The sequence below is a fragment of the Dermochelys coriacea genome, chromosome 5, assembly GCF_009764565.3.
Source record: "Dermochelys coriacea isolate rDerCor1 chromosome 5, rDerCor1.pri.v4, whole genome shotgun sequence".
NCBI lineage: Eukaryota > Metazoa > Chordata > Testudines > Dermochelyidae > Dermochelys > Dermochelys coriacea.
Genome location: NC_050072.1, coordinates 82,967,711 through 82,979,460, shown reverse-complemented (window position 1 = coordinate 82,979,460; position 11,750 = coordinate 82,967,711).

Sequence of the window (11,750 nt, the reverse complement as noted above, 5' to 3'; positions counted from 1 at the left end):
TTAATCAAGGTGGGCCATTTCCAGCAGTTGACAAGAATGTCTGAGGAACAGTGGGGGGGTGGGAGGGAAATAACATGGGGAAATAATTTTACTTTGTGTAATGACCCATCCATTCCCAGTCTCTATTCAAGCCTAAGTTAATTGTATCCAGTTTTCAAATTAATTCCAATTCAGCAGTCTCTCATTGGAGTCTGTTTTTGAAGTTTTTTTGTTGAAGGATAGCCACTCTTAGTTCTGTAATCAAGTCACCAGAGAGGTTGTAGTGTTCTCCGACTGGTTTTTGAATGTTATAATTCTTGACGTTTGATTTGTGTCCATTTATTCTTTTACGTAGAGACTGTCCAGTTTGACCAATGTACATGGCAGAGGGGCATTGCTGGCAAATGATGGCATATATCACATTGGTAGATGTGCAGGTGAACGAGCCTCTGATAGTGTGGCTGATGGGATTAGGCCTTATGATGGTGTCCCCTGAATAGATATGTGGACAGAGCTGGCAACGGGCTTTGTTGCAAGGATAGATTCCTGGGTTAGTGGTTCTGTTGTGTGGTGTGTGGTTGCTGGTGAGTATTTGCTTCAGGTTGGGGGGCTGTCTGTAAGCAAGGACTGGCCTGTCTCCCAAGATCTGTGAGAGTGATGGGTCGTCCTTCAGGATAGGTTGTAGATCCTTGATGATGCGTTGGAGAGGTTTTAGTTGGGGGCTGAAGGCGATGGCTAGTGGCGTTCTGTCATTTTCTTTGTTGGGCCTGTCCTGTAGTAGGTGACTTCTGGGTACTCTTCTGGCTCTGTCAGTCTGTTTCTTCACTTCAGCAGGTGGGTATTGTAGTTGTAAGAACGCTTGATAAAGATCCTGTAGGTGTTTGTCTCTGTCTGAGGGGTTGGAGAAAATGCAGTTGTATCTTAGAGCTTGGCTGTACACAATGGATCGTGTGGTGTGATCTGAGTGAAAGCTGGAGGCATGTAGGTAGGAATAGCGGTCAGTAGGTTTCCGGTATAGGGTGGTGTTTATGTGACCATCACTTATTAGCACCGTAGTGTCCAGGAAGTGGATCTCTTTTGTGGACTGGTCCAGGCTGAGGTTGATGGTGGGATAGAAATTGTTGAAATCATGGTGGAATTCCTCAAGGGCTTCTTTTCCATGGGTCCAGATGATGAAGATGTCATCAATGAAGCGCAAGTAGAGTAGGGGCATTAGGGGACGAGAGCTGAGGAAGCGCTGTTCTAAGTCAGCCATAAAAATGTTAGCATACTGTGGGGTCATGCGGGTACCCATCGCAGTGCTGCTGATTTGAAGGTATACATTGTCCCCAAATGTGAAATAGTTATGGGTGAGGACAAAGTCACAAAGTTCAGCCACCAGGTTAGCCGCGACATTATCGGGGATACTGTTCCTGACGGCTTGTAGTCATCTTTGTGTGGAATGTTGGTATAGAGGGCTTCTACATCCATAGTGGCCAGGATGGTGTTTTTAGAAAGATCACCGATGGATTGTAGTTTCCTCAGGAAGTCAGTGGTGTCTCGAAGATAGCTGGGAGTGCTGGTAGCATAGGTCCTGAGGAGAGAGTCTACATAGCCGGACAATTCTGCTGTCAGGGTGCCAATGCCTGAGTGATTCCAAACCTAGGCCTTCCTGGAAAGGTCAGTTTTAAGAACACTGACTAAAAAGGATGTCAGAATGGTCAGTAATCATGCCTCCCATATTAATGAATCAATCATATTAATTGGGTTTCCATATCTAATCAGTTTGACTTTCTCCTCCTTTGTAAGGAAGATCCATTGCTACCCTTTCTAGCAGAATCATAATGGCAGGAAAGCATTACCTTTAGCGTGGAATTAAATAGACCCTGTGAAACATCATTCTCTGAATCAAAATGTAGTAGTATATGGGGAAGTAATATGTGGCTTAGCTATTGTGTACTCTTGTTTTGCCTACATACCTTGCAATGCTTGTAATATGCCAAAGTACCTTCTCTCTGTCTCTCTCTGAATGTATATACACAAATTCCTGTTCTTTCATTCACATGATTACTGATTAGTCTCCAAGTAAGATTAGAAGATTATGCTGAATCAAGACTCAAAGTATATGTGGTCTTATTAACTCACTGCGGCCCTTTAAATATTGTGATCCTAATCAAGTAAATTAAATGTGTGAGTATAGCATAGAGCTGAAATTGTAAGTGGATCTTTGTTGGGTTCTTTTTTCTCCTTTTATTTCAGTCAGTTTTTGTGGCTTTATGTATATTCTGCTACACCATACAAGAGAGACTTCTGTCATAATGAAATGTACTGTTGTACTTCACTGTTGTGAGTAAAGGGATCATAATCTGGACCTTAGGATGGGATTTTCAAAAGCATTCAGCATGGACCTAACTCCTCTTCTTTTGAAGTCAATGGGAGTTTTATCACTGACTTCAAGGGGAGCACAGTTAGGCCAATGCTGAGTACTTTGGAAATCCCACACTCAACTTCTGTATTACCCTAAACATATTTTTTATTCACATTTTACTGTTACCATTTTCAAAAGCACTGATGAGAGTTAGGAGTGCCTTTCTGTGGCTCAGTTTGCCCATCTGTAAAATGGGGGAAATGGTACCTGCCACCTTTACAAAAGCACTTTGAGATCAATGTATGGAAAGTGCTATGAAGCAACTATTAATTATTATTATTGCCTTTCAGTTGGACTTAGGTGTCTAACTCCCATAGTTGCTTTAGAAAAATGTACCCTAATATTTTTTTATCCTGTGAATGGATTGTGAATATTCAGAAATCAATTTGCAATGTGATTGGTCAGATAAGTCATATGTCTTTGTATCTATTTCCTGCCTGGATGAATGGACAAGCACTTCTGGCATTAATACTTCTATGTGCAAATTTTAAATTTAGTTTCCACAACTACTACTTCATACAATATGAAATTTGATTTTAATAACTTTGCCAGTAAAATCTGGCCACTTGACTGTTCTCTACAAGTGCACACAAAAGAGAGAGGAGCCAATTAATTAAAAAATTGATTGGACTTTATCTTTTTGCATTACTTCCACAACTCTAGTGATAACATTTACAGCGATGATGCATTAGGACTCTATTTTGTGTTGATGCCACTGCATATTAGTCTTTACCCTATACTTTGTTCCTTGCATTGGCACTCCATCTAAGACAGAATCCAGATTCATTGGGAGTCAGAGTCTCATTTGCAGTTTCCTTTTGGGGTCGTGCACTGTTTCTCACTGTCAGGCACCCTTAAGGCTGCTATGCTTTAAATCCTGAAATATCTTCTTAAGCAATGTTTACATATATGGGGTGAAATCCTGCCCCTGTTAAAGTCAATGGCAAAGCGTCCATTGACTTCAGTAGGCTCAGGATTCACCCCTGAAGAATAGAATAGTATATAATGCAACATTCATACTCTTGTACAGTTCATACTTTAGCATATAGTTAAAGCTTTAGCTTCAAAAGTCCTGTTTTAGCACTAGATGTCTTTTTAAAAACTGAACACCGAGTCTAAAACCCTTTCCCACACTCTTAAGACTATACATGTTTTATTGTGGCAGAGTACACAGAACCCATCCAGTGATTATTTAAAGAACAGGGGTAATACTGTTACCCTTTTAGCTGAGCAATTAATATCACTATTTAGTGTCAGAAAGCGTAGGGGAATCTTCTCCTTGGACAATTAAAAAATTAATGAAAAATCTTCTAAAAAATGTTATTTAAAAAGGGAACAAAAAAGTGTTATTTTTAAAAGGTCCTAATAAAAAAATGACAAAGAAATGGAATACCGTGATCTAACCAACTGTTGTAACACTTCACTATGTAGAAACGGATATGTTTGTAAATGATCCAGCATCTTAGATATTCTACTACAAAAGCAGAATACTGAATAAAAAGAGAAGTTACTTATTTTTCATTAACACTTTGCCATATTTCCTCCATTAACTGTTCTCTTCATTTGTTTGCTGTGTTTTTTTCCTGAGCAAATGAAAAGGTTTCATTAAAGCAAAGCCAAATGCTGTCAGTGGCAAGAGGGCTGCCAACCTTGGCTGTATTAGCAAGTCAGTTAAGCTGATTTGAATATTAATACTTCATAAATTCCAGCTATTTGTAGCAGCCCTTTTCCAATAGCTCTTTATCGCCTATGAAAAGATAGGTTATACAATTCCAACCAGTAATCAAAAGGCAGAGCAATCACCCATCTTTATCTTTATAAATAGCACAGTCCTGTGAGACAATGGAGCCTCCATCTATAATAGCCTCCTCTTAAATTTATAGAAGCTACGCTTGAGTTTCCAGAAAGGTCAGTCTTTAATTTCATCAAACTCCCATGTCCTAAAGATTTTATTATAAGAACACTAGCCATGAACACACAAAATAGAGCTTTCTTGTTGGGCCTGTACAAGATTGTGAGAACCCTTTTTTCAGAACAAATGTTCTGAACTTGTGTGAGGGACATCTGTTGTGCACATCTAGAATAGTTTATCCTCTGTACTTCATCATAAGATGTGAAACAAATGCCTCTGATCACTGACTCTTGCTGTTGCTGCCATGGCAGTAAGTACTGTGGAAAATTCTCAGAGTGATATTTATCCATAGGCTAGGTACAGTTCTGGGTAACATCAAAGTTTATCAGGTGGGTAAGTCTTTATCCTCCATAGTTTCCATTGCCTTTCTGAGCAGATCAGTAGCATTAGCAACTCATGATTAACTGAAAGACTATGAAATTACAGTGTATTGAACCTTTTGTACTGTACCCTTAAAATAATGGGACCATGGTCATATAAAAAAAGAAAAAAAAGAATGATCCTGACTCTTGCTTCCTAAAAGTTTGACTTACATCATTGGTTAAATAATGGCAGACATATTAAGAGAAACAAATCACTCAACATCTAGAGGAAGATGGAATCATGAGCTACGTTTGTCACAGAGGTCATGGAACTCACGGAATCCGTGACTTCCAGAGAACTCCGTTACATTCTCTGCTTCAGCCCCAGGAGCTGACAGACCCTGGAGCTGGCAGCCAGCGGGGCCTGGCAGGGTTCCAGTGACAGAAGCAACAAGTAACAGGGACCCCCATGCAAAGTTCCACAACAGGTGACAGACTCCTGAGGGGGCCCTCCTCAGGGTTTCAATAACGGGTGACACCTTGCACGGATGGAGGGGGAACACCTTGGGCAAGAGGCTGGGGGTGTCCCATTTTCTCTTTGGAAAATATGGTCATCCTGCAGCTCCCAGCTGCCGTGGGCAGAGGGGGAAACCATGAAGCTGCAGCAGCAAAAGCCACAGACAGGTAACTGCTTCCATGAATTTTTGTTTATTGTCTGTGACTTTTACTAAAAATAACCATGACAAAACCTTAATCATGAGCAATAAGATATTTTTCATAAAGAACAGATTTTGCCAGAAAAAAATTGATTGCTTTCTTTGGAAAGGATGAAGGGAATGCAGTCTATTTAGTAGTGTGTATTTGGACTAGAGAAAAGCATTTGTTACAATATTCTAACAAAAGCTTACTTTTAAAATGAACTCAAATTGGTTTGGATATGTCATGTGCCCTAAAAACTGTGCACAGATTATTACCATACACAGTAATCCACCAAGTTGGGGTAGGGTATGTTAGGGCTCAAGAAGGATCAGTGTCAAATCTAGCCTTGTTTAGCATCCTCACTATCTTGATGAGAGTAAAGAGCATGGGCTACATCTTGATCTCCCCTTCCACAACAATAAAGCTCTACTCTTGCATAGGCAGGGTCTGCCTCACTGATCTTTGGGATAGCCAGAAGTTTAGAAAAGGTGCAGAGAGACTCCACAGCATCTCTGCATTAGGGACCTGCGGAGTTGATGATTAACTCCTTGACCACTACAACTGTTCTTCCACTTATCCTGCACCACTACTCAGGCTTTGTAGAGGATATTTCAGACCGGGTCTGCATTAACACATCAAAACTGCCACATGGGGAGAAGACCAGGAATTGGAGTACTGTTAATGGGCAGAATCGCAACTCCATCCTCAAAGCAGCAAAAAGATTCTAAGATAGCATACAAACTCATCCTTCTAAGGGTTTGGCTTGTTGGTAACAAAAACAAAAACCAGAACATAAACCTCAGCCTAAAATTTTCTCCACTGAGCCTCACAGTCCCTAAGGATTGTCTCCAGGACCTTCTTCATCCCACTTCCCTTAAGCCCTAGAACCCACCTACCTTCATCTGGGTGGAGTTTATAAGCAAAACCTACCACAATGAGTCAGCAGAACTTCAGCATCTTTATATAGGATTACAGGAACTGACCAGTGTGTCAACAAATGAACCCTCTACTACAAGGACAAAACTGCCCTTTCTCCTGTTGTCTATGCAGTCTTTTTTTTCTCTGCTCCCACTTTCCTAGACCAGAGGTTCAAGCTCCATTGAAACCATCTTCAGGGGCTAACAGCTTTGTTTCAGAGCTATCAATCATTTCCTCAAGGTGGTGTCTGTTTGGAACCTTTGCTGACTCAGCTGTCAGTTAGCAAGACACCAACCCCATGCTGGGTGAACTGTTGGGTACGCTTCCTCCAGTCACTCCATAAAGGGCACAACAACCTCCACACAAGGGAATGGAGCAGAGGCAAGCTACAAGACTCCAGGCAGTTCATCCATAGGCCAAAAACAAAAAAAAAAGTATGAAACCGATTATAAAACCTAGTTGCAGAATAATTTCAAACACTGAATACATTAGTAAAAATCAAAGCTCGTTTATGAAAAAGAGGACAAAATTCTTCAGACAAATTGCTCATCGTGACTAGTTTGCACAGTTCTGAAACAAAACATTAACTGATTTTGAATTAGACTGGAATGGGTTTGTATGAGACCCAGGGCATTAGATTTGTTCACAATCTACTGCAGTTGAGTATAACAAACTATTTTTTCAGTTTGCTTGCTTCCTTCTTATGAGCAGACAGATATATCCTGCTGCCAGTGAGACTAACTCACAATAGATTATTCAGAGTGCAGGAATGGAAGGCTATACACTTCTGATCCAAACTCCAGTTGATAGGTATAATTTTAGCTCTACCAAATTTAACTGGTATCTTCTCCATTTTTTATTAAATATCCTGCTGCCAGTGAGACTAACTCACAATAGATTATTCAGAGTGCAGGAATGGAAGGCTATATACACTTCTGATCCAAACTCCAGTTGATAGGTATAATTTTAGTCTACCAAATTTAACAGGTATCTTCTCCATTTTTTATTAAATGTAGATATATCAAGTGGTGAGGGTAGGAGAATATTGAAAAGTTGTGATTCTTCAACATCCCTAAAAGAACAAAAAGATGAGCTTTGGAAACAAAGCGTGCATATAAATATATTTGTATTGATATTACAATAGTTATATTGATAAGAGTATTTCCTTTACTTCCTGCTAGTAAATGGGAAAAAGAAGCAAGATGACTGTTACCCAATGTTATTGGCTGAGACCATACAATACACTAAAGACCCAGATCCTCAAAGGTATGTGGGCACCTAAATCTCATTGAAATCACTAATTCAGTTTTTTTGGGTCACATTCTCTTCTGCCAGCAAAACACAAGCTATGGGAATTTTGTAGCAGAAAGCCCACCTGCAACCTCTGCTGTCTGCATGAAGCCAGTTAACTGGAGTTTAAAACTGCTCACCCAGTCTGTGGTGTATGCACCTAGCGGTGAATTTGCCATCAGACATAGGGGGTACACACTACACACTCTGCCCAAGGGATCAAATCAAGCCTTGAAAATCGTTACGGTAGCAGAATTATTGAATATGTATTAGTGTGTAAGCTCATCAGGGTAGGGACCACATCACTATGAAATGTTTTCATATATATTATTCAGATTTCCAGGTCTGTCCACCAGTAAGGCCGCTTACTACAATCCTATACATTGGCTCAGATGTACAGTTTATGTAATGCTTAGAATAATGGTATTATCTAGCCAGATAAAGGAACAGGTTAGGAAGGTAGTTTTGTGTAGCCATGGTCATTTATTTAGGTAAAGCCATAACTTTTTATGACTAATTAGACTGTGGGATCTTTTATTACAGAAGATAGCAGTATTAGATCAGTATAGACTTGTTTTAAAGAAAAAGATTAGGCTAATGGATTGTATGTTATTTTTACATATCTAATACAAGGACCATTAGAAAATTATGAAGTGGGCTTTAAAAAGTCTGCACTGTGATTAGCTTTTATAGTTCCATGACTATGCTTTAGCCTTATGACACAGTTCAGTCTTTTCAAGTTGGTGATTTCCTCTCATGGCTTGACTCTTCCATTTCACACTGATAGCTGTGCTAGAAATATCTTAGATTAAATAGCTGGGCAAGTATCATTTTGTGAACAGCAGTAAACAGCTTGGGCTGGAAGATTTCCGTTACAAAAATAATCTGACAAATCATTTGCGGGGGGAGAGAAGATAAATGAATGGCAATAAAACATTGCATTTGAAAGAAGGGAGGAATTAATATTTAAAAACCATATAGTTTATCAAGCTTTTAAAACTAAAATCAAAGGTGACATTTTTGTTGTGCATCCCTGCCAGAGGTGTAGAGCCCAATTTTTGGAGTGTTGAAATCAAAGGGAACTGCGGAAGCTCAGCACCTCTGAAAATAAAGCCCTTTGACCTCCTTTCCTACTCTCACCTTTGATATTTTACTCTACAAATATGCCCATTAATGTCAACCAACAATCCACAGATGCATGGAGAATAGAATAGTGCAGTTGAGTAACAGCATGAAGAAATTAGGGCAAAATTTTCTTCTCATTTTTGTTCCCCTAGGCACAAAATTGGACAATTAATTTTTTAATCAGTTTTAGAAACTCACTAAACATACCAGACAATCCAATTGTGCTGATTAACATGTCTCAAGTGAAAGACAGCAATTTGATTCACCTTGTGCCTCACTTCACATGCAAGCACTCATTTATATGACACTATCTCTCAGTGTGCTTTTGGGTGGTTTTTTTAAACTTGGAAAAAACGTAAGTGGGTTTTTAAAAAAAATTAACATTAAATTAAGCAAAATCTATAAATTCAGCAAGTATATACTAGGTACAAATAGGCATCATTGGTAATATGAATAAGTTTATAAGGATCCTCTATAGTGTTTTCTTTTATTATTCCTGATTGACCTCTCTTGAGGTAAAATCATTGGGATGGACCCATTGAAGGGAAATCTCTGTGGAGTTCTCATAGCGTTTCCTCCAATATTTTTCCCTATCTGTGGGAAGGAGAAAGGGTTTAGTTTCCCCCAAACCCTGGCAGCACAAACAATGGATCCAGTCTACAAACCTTATGGATCTCTGGGATCTGCTGGAAGTTGAGACACTGCTCAGGCTCTAGGGTCCCTATGGCTCAACCTGTCAGTGTGGCTCCAATGGTTTAATTTTACTAATACTCAATCAACTACAAATACCTGCTTGTGTTTCCAACATAAATTATGGTGCTCTGGAAGGTGGCAACATCTCTCCAAAAATGTATATGCATATATGATACTGCCAAGAATGACCTTGAGCGGATCACTGCGGACTACGTGGCTCTGGGAAGAAGGATAAAGGAGTTGGAGGCGCAAGTGGTGTTCTCGTCCATCCTCCCCGTGGAAGGAAAAGGCCTGGGTAGGGACCGTCGAATCGTGGAGGTCAACGAATGGCTACGCAGGTGGTGTCGGAGAGAAGGCTTTGGATTCTTTGACCATGGGATGGTGTTCCATGAAGGAGGAGTGCTGGGCAGAGACGGGCTCCATCTTACGAAGAGAGGGAAGAACATCTTTGCCAGCAGGCTGGCTAACCTAGTGAGGAGGGCTTTAAACTAGGTTCACCGGGGGAAGGAGACCAAAGCCCTGAGGTAAGTGGGAAAGCGGGATACCGGGAGGAAGCACAGGCAGGAATGTCTGAGAGGGGAGGGCTCCTGCCTCATACTGGGAATGAGGGGCGATCAACAGGTTATCTCAAGTGCTTATATACAAATGCACAAAGCCTTGGAAACAAGCAGGGAGAACTGGAGGTCCTGGTGATGTCAAGGAATTATGACGTGATTGGAATAACAGAGACTTGGTGGGATAACTCACATGACTGGAGTACAGTCATGGATGGTTATAAACTGTTCAGGAAGGACAGGCAGGGCAGAAAAGGTGGGGGAGTAGCACTGTATGTAAGGGAGCAGTATGACTGCTCAGAGCTCCGGTACGAAACTGTGGAAAAACCTGAGTGTCTCTGGATTAAGTTTAGAAGTGTGTGCAACAAGAGTGATGTCATGGTGGGAGTCTGCTATAGACCACCGGACCAGGGGGATGAGGTGGATGAGGCTTTCTTCCGGCAACTCACGGAAGCTACTAGATCGCATGCCCTGATTCTCATGGGTGACTTTAATTTTCCTGATATCTGCTGGGAGAGCAATACAGCGGTGCATAGACAATCCAGGAAGTTTTTGGAAAGCGTAGGGGACAATTTCCTGGTGCAAGTGCTAGGGGAGCCAACTAGGGGGAGCGCTTTTCTTGACCTGCTGCTCACAAACCGGGTAGAATTAGTGGGGGAAGCAAAAGTGGATGGGAATCTGGGAGGCAGTGACCATGAGTTGGTTGAGTTCAGGATCCTGACGCAGGGAAGAAAGGTAAGCAGCAGGATACGGACCCTGGACTTCAGGAAAGCAGACTTTGACTCCCTCAGGGAACAGATGGCCAGGATCCCCTGGGGGACTAACATGAAAGGGAAGGGAGTCCAGGAGTGCTGGCTGTATTTCAAGGAATCCCTGTTGAGGTTACAGGGACAAACCATCCCGATGAGTCGAAAGAATAGTAAATATGGCAGGCGACCAGCTTGGCTTAATGGTGAAATCCTAGCGGATCTTAAACATAAAAAAGAAGCTTACAAGAAGTGGAAGGTTGGACATATGACCAGGGAAGAGTATAAAAATATTGCTCGGGCATGTAGGAAAGATATCAGGAGGGCCAAATCGCACCTGGAGCTGCAGCTAGCAAGAGATGTCAAGAGTAACAAGAAGGGTTTCTTCAGGTATGTTGGCAACAAGAAGAAAGCCAAGGAAAGTGTGGGCCCCTTACTGAATGAGGGAGGCAAGCTAGTGACAGAGGATGTGGAAAAAGCTAATGTACTCAATGCTTTTTTTGCTTCTGTTTTCACTAACAAGGTCAGCTCCCAGACTGCTGTGCTGGGCAACACAAAATGGGGAAGAGATGGCCAGCCCTCTGTAGAGATAGAGGTGGTTAGGGACTATTTAGAAAAGCTGGACGTGCACAAGTCCATGGGGCCGGACGAATTGCATCCGAGAGTGCTGAAGGAATTGGCGGCTGTGATTGCAGAGCCCTTGGCCATTATCTTTGAAAACTCGTGGCGAACGGGGGAAGTCCCGGATGACTGGAAAAAGGCTAATGTAGTGCCCATCTTTAAAAAAGGGAAGGAGGATGATCCTGGGAACTACAGGCCGGTCAGCCTCACCTCAGTCCCTGGAAAAATCATGGAGCAGGTCCTCAAAGAATCAATCCTGAAGCACTTAGAGGAGAGGAAAGTGATCAGGAACAGTCAGCATGGATTCACCAAGGGAAGGTCATGCCTGACTAATCTAATCGCCTTTTATGATGAGATTACTGGTTCTGTGGATGAAGGGAAAGCAGTGGATGTATTGTTTCTTGACTTTAGCAAAGCTTTTGACACGGTCTCCCACAGCATTCTTGTCAGCAAGTTAAGGAAGTATGGGCTGGATGAATGCACTATAAGGTGGGTAGAAAGCTG